Source organism: Schistocerca gregaria, unplaced genomic scaffold (genome assembly GCF_023897955.1).
Source record: "Schistocerca gregaria isolate iqSchGreg1 unplaced genomic scaffold, iqSchGreg1.2 ptg000352l, whole genome shotgun sequence".
In the NCBI taxonomy this organism is placed as follows: Eukaryota; Metazoa; Arthropoda; class Insecta; order Orthoptera; family Acrididae; genus Schistocerca; species Schistocerca gregaria.
This window is the reverse complement of record NW_026061812.1, coordinates 1,799,760-1,805,759: the sequence shown is the minus strand read 5'-3', so window position 1 is coordinate 1,805,759 and position 6,000 is coordinate 1,799,760.

Below are 6,000 nucleotides of genomic sequence, written 5' to 3'. Positions count from 1 at the left end.
TTCAGAGAGAAGAGCGGCCAATGTGACGATCTGGCATTAAGTCGATTCGATAACAAATGACGAAAACGGACGGTTTTCTCAGGTTTTTACTACATATGAACACTTTTCACATTCTCCCGTGCAATTCGGCTGCTAGTCCTCCGTTCATGCAGAATCTTAAGGTCCTAGCTCATGTCCAAGGCACCAAAGCCAGCTAAAAAGTCAATGATCGATACCTAAAACTTGAGTTGTACTAATTCTTACTGGCTATTACATCATCTTAGAAGCTTCATCTGTGTTCTACTATGGTGCTTTTAGTGTCTCCGCATACCGCAGCACGCGACATAGCTTTCAGACGAAAAGTACAACCGTTTCAGATAGAAGAGCGGCCAATGTGATGATCTGGCTTTAAGTCGATTCGATAACAAATGACGAAAACGGACGGATTTCTCAGGTTTTTACTACATATGAACACTTTTCACATCCTCCCGTGCAACTCGGCTGCTAGTCCTCCTTTCATGCAGAATCTTATGGTAATAGCTCATGTCCAAGGCACCAAAGCCAGCTAAAAAGTCAATAATCGATACCTAAAACTTGAGTTGTACTACTTCTTACTGGCTGTTACATCATCTTAGAAGCTTCATCTGTGTTCTAGTATGGTGCTTTTAGTGTCTCCACATACCGCAGCACGCGACATAGCTTTGCAGACGATATGTACAACCGTTTCAGAGAGAAGAGATGCCAATGTGACGACCTGGCTTTAAGTCGATTCCATAAAAAATGACGAAAACGGACGGATTTCTCAGGTTTTTACTACATATGAACACTTTTCACAATCTCCCGTGCAATTCGGCTGCTAGTCCTCCTTTCATGCAGAATCTTAAGGTCCTAGCTCATGTGCAAGGCACCAAAGCCAGCTAAACACTTAATAATCGATACCTAAAACTGGTATTGTACTAATTCTTACTGGCTATTACATCATCTTAGAAGCTTCATCTGTGTTCTACTATGGTGCTTTTAGTGTCTCCGCATACCGCAGCACGCGACATAGCTTTGCAGACGATAAGTACAACAGTTTCAGAGAGAAGAGCGGCCAATGTGACGATCTGGCTTTAAGTCGATTCGATAACAAATGACGAAAACGGACGGATTTCTCAGGTTTTAACTACATATGAACACTTTTCACATTCTCCCATGCAATTCGGCTGCTAGTCCTGCTTTCATGCAGAATCTTAAGGTCCTAGCTCATGTCCAAGGCACCAAAGCCAGCTAAAAAGTCAATAATCGAAACCTAAAACTGGTATTGTACTAATTCTTACTGGCTATTACATCATCTTAGAAGCTTCATCTGTGTTCTACTATGGTCCTTTTAGTGTCTCTGCATACCGCAGCACGCGACATACCTTTCAGACGATAAGTACAACCGTTTCGGAGAGAAGAGCGGCCAATGTGACAATCTGGCTTTAAGTCGATTCGATAACAAATGACGAAAACGGACGGGTTTCTCAGGTTTTTACTACATATGAACACTTTTCACATTCTCCCGTGCAACTCGGCTGCTAGTCCCCCTTTCATGCAGATTCTTAAGGTCCTAGCTCTTGTCCAAGGCACCAAAGACAGCAAAAAAGTCAATAATCGATACCTAATACATGAATTTTACTACTTCTTACTGGCTATTACATCAACTTGGAAGCTTCATCTGTGTTCTACTATGGTGCTTTTAGTGTCTCCACATACCGCAGCACGCGACATAGCTTTGCAGACGATAAGTACAACCGTTTCAGAGAGAAGAGCGGCCAATGTTACGATCTGGCTTTAAGTCGATTCGATAACAAAAGACGAAAACGGACGGATTTCTCAGGTTAATACTACATAAGAACACTTTTCACATTCTCCCGTGCAACTTTTCTGCTAGTCCTCCTCTCATGCAGATTCGTAAGGACATAGCTAATGTCCAAGGCACCAAAGCCAGCTAAAAAGTCAATAATCGATATCTAAAATTTCAATTGTACTACTTCTTACTAGCTATTACATCAACTTAGAAGCTTCATCTGTGTTCTACTATGCTGCTTTTAGTGTCTCCGCATACTGCAGCACGCGACATAGGTTTGCAGACGATAAGTGCAACCGTTTCCGAGAGAAGAGCGCCCAATGTGACGATCAGGCTTTAAGTCGATTCGATAACAAACGACGAAAACGGACGGATTTCTCAGGTTTTTACTACATATGAACACTTTTCAAATTCTCCCGTGCAACTCGGCTGCTAGTCCTCCTTTCATGCAGAATCTTAAGGTCCTAGCTCATGTCCAAGGCACCAAAGTCAGCTAAAAAGTCAATAATCGATATCTAAAATTTCAATTGAACTACTTCTTACTAGCTATGACATCAACATAGAAGCTTCATCAGTGTTCTAGTATGGTGCTTTTAGTGTCTCCACATACCGCAGCACGCGACATAGCTTTGCAGACGATATGTACAACCGTTTCAGAGGGAAGAGATGCCAATGTGACGACCTGGCTTTAAGTCAATTCCGTAAGAAATGACGAAAACGGATGGATTTCTCAGGTTTTTACTACATATGAACACTTTTCACAATCTCCCGTGCAATTCGGCTGCTAGTCCTCCTTTCATGCAGAATCTTAAGGTCCTAGCTCATGTGCAAGGCACCAAGCCAGCTAAACACTTAATAATCGATACCTAAAACTGGTATTGTACTAATTCTTACTGGCTATTACATCATCTTAGAAGCTTCATCTGTGTTCTACTATGTTCCATTTAGTGTCTCTGCATACCGCAGCACGCGACATACCTTTCAGCCGATAAGTACAACCGTTTCGGAGAGAAGAGCGGCCAATGTGACAATCTGGCTTTAAGTCGATTCGATAACAAATGACGAAAACGGACGGGTTTCTCAGGTTTTTACTACATATGAACACTTTTCACATTCTCCCGTGCAACTCGGCTGCTAGTCCCCCTTTCATGCAGATTCTTAAGGTCCTAGCTCATGTCCAAGGCACCAAAGACAGCAAAAAAGTCAATAATCGATACCTAATACATGAATTTTACTACTTCTTACTGGCTATTACATCAACTTGGAAGCTTCATCTGTGTTCTACTATGGTGCTTTTAGTGTCTCCACATACCGCAGCACGCGACATAGCTTTGCAGACGATAAGTACAACCGTGTCAGAGAGAAGAGCGGCCAATGTTACGATCTGGCTTTAAGTCGATTCGATAACAAAAGACGAAAACGGACGGATTTCTCAGGTTAATACTACATATGAACACTTTTCACATTCTCCAGTGCAACTCGGCTGCTAGTCCTGCTTTCATGCAGAGTCTTAAGGTCCTAGCTCATGTCCAAGGCACCAAAGCCAGCTAAAAAGTCAATAATCGATACCTAAAACTGGAATTGTACGACTTCTTACTGGCTATTACATCAACTTAGAAGCTTCATCTGTGTTCTACTATGGTGCTTTTAGTGTCTCCACATACCGCAGCACGCGACATAGCTTTCAGACGATAAGTACAGCCGTTTCAGAGAGAAGGGCGGACAATGTTACGATCTGGCCTTTAGTCGACTCGATAACAAAAGACGAAAACGGACGGATTTCTCAGGTTAATACAACACATGAGCACATTTCACATTCTCCCGTGCAACTTTTCTGCTAGTCTCCCTCTCATGCAGGTTCTTAGGGTCCTAGCTCATGTCCAAGGCACCAAAGCCAGCTAAAAAGTCAATAATCGATACCTAAAACTTGACTTGTACTACTTCTTACTGGCTATTACATCAACTTAGAAGCTTCATCTGTGTCCTACTAAGGTGATTTTAGTGTCTCCACATACCGCAGCACGCGACATAGCTTTGCAGACGATAAGTACAACCGTTTCAGAGAGAAGACCGGCCAATGTGACGATCCGGCTTTAAGTCGATTCGGTAATATATGACGATAACGAACGGATTTCTCAGGTTTTTACTACATATGAACACTTTTCACATTCTCCCATGCATCTCGGCTGCTAGTCCTCCTTTCATGCAGAATCTTAAGGTCCTAGCTCATGTCCAAGGCACCAAAGCTAGCTAAAAATTTAATAATCGATACCTTAAACTTGAATTGTACTACCTCTTACTGGCTATTACATCAACTTATAAGCTTCATCTGTGTTCTACTATGGTGCTTTTAGTGTCTCCACATACCGCAGCAGTCGACATAGCTTTGCAGACGATAAGTACAACCGTTTCAAGAGAAGAGCTGCCAATGTGACGATCTGGCTTTAAGACGTTTTGATAACCAATGACGAAAACGTACGGATTTCTCGGGTTTTTACTACATGTGAACACTTTTCACTTTCTCCCGTGCAACTCGGCTGCTAGTCCTCCTTTCATGCAGAATCTTAAGGTCCTAGCTCATGTCCAAGGCACCAAAGCCAGCTAAAAAGTCAATAATCGATACCTAAAACTTGAGTTGTACTACTTCTTACTGGCTGTTACATCATCTTAGAAGCTTCATCTGTGTTCTTCTATGGTGCTTTTAGTGTCTCCGCATACCGCAGCACGCGACATAGCTTTGCAGACGATAATTACAACCGTTTCAGAGAGAAGAGCGGCCAATGTGACGATCTGGCATTAAGTCGATTCGATAACAAATGACGAAAACGGACGGATTTCTCAGGTTTTTACTACATATGAACACTTTTCACATTCTCCCGTGCAATTCGGATGCTAGTCCTCCTTTCATGCAGAATCTTAATGTCCTAGGTCATGTCCAAGGCAACAAAGCCAGCTAAAAAGTCAATAATCGATACCTAAAACTGGTATTGTACTAATTCTTACTGGCTATTACATCATCTTAGAAGCTTCATCTGTGTTCTACTATGGTGCTTTTAGTGTCTCCGCATACCGCAGCACGCGACATAGCTTTCAGACGATAAGTACAACCGTTTCAAAGAGAAGAGCGGCCAATGTGACGATCTGTCTTTAAGTCGATTCAATAACAAATGACGAAAACGGACGGATTTCTCAGGTTTTTACTACATATGAACACTTTTCACATCCTCCCGTGCAATTCGGCTGCTAGTCCTCCTTTCATGCACAATCTTAAGGTCCTAGCTCATGTCCAAGGCACCAAAGCCAGCTAAAAAGTCAATAATCGATACCTAAAACTTGAGTTGTACTAATTCTTACTGGCTATTACATCATCTTAGAAGCTTCATCTGTGTTCTGCTATGGTGCTTTTAGTGTCTCCGCATACCGCAGCACGCGACATAGCTTTCAGACGATAAGTACAACCGTTTCAGAGAGAAGAGCGGCCAATGTGATGATCTGGCTTTAAGTCGATTCGATAACAAATGACGAAAACGGACGGATTTCTCAGGTTTTTACTACATATGAACACTTTTCACATTCTCCCGTGTAACTTGGCAGCTAGTCCTTCTTTCATGCAGAGTCTTATGGTCCTAGCTCATGTCCAAGTCACCAAAGCCAGCTAAAAAGTCAATAATCGATACCTAAAACTGGTATTGTACTAATTCTTACTGGCTATTACATCATCTTAGAAGCTTCATCTGTGTTCTACTATGGTGCTTTTAGTGTCTCCGCATACCGCAGCACGCGACATAGCTTTGCAGACGATAAGTACAACAGTTTCAGAGAGAAGAGCGGCCAATGTGACGATCTGGCTTTAAGTCGATTCGATAACAAATGACGAAAACGGACGGATTTCTCAGGTTTTAACTACATATGAACACTTTTCACATTCTCCCATGCAATTCGGCTGCTAGTCCTGCTTTCATGCAGAATCTTAAGGTCCTAGCTCATGTCCAAGGCACCAAAGCCAGCTAAAAAGTCAATAATCGATACCTAAAACTGGTATTGTACTAATTCTTACTGGCTATTACATCATCTTAGAAGCTTCATCTGTGTTCTACTATGGTCCTTTTAGTGTCTCTGCATACCGCAGCACGCGACATACCTTTCAGACGATAAGTACAACCGTTTCGGAGAGAAGAGCGGCCAATGTG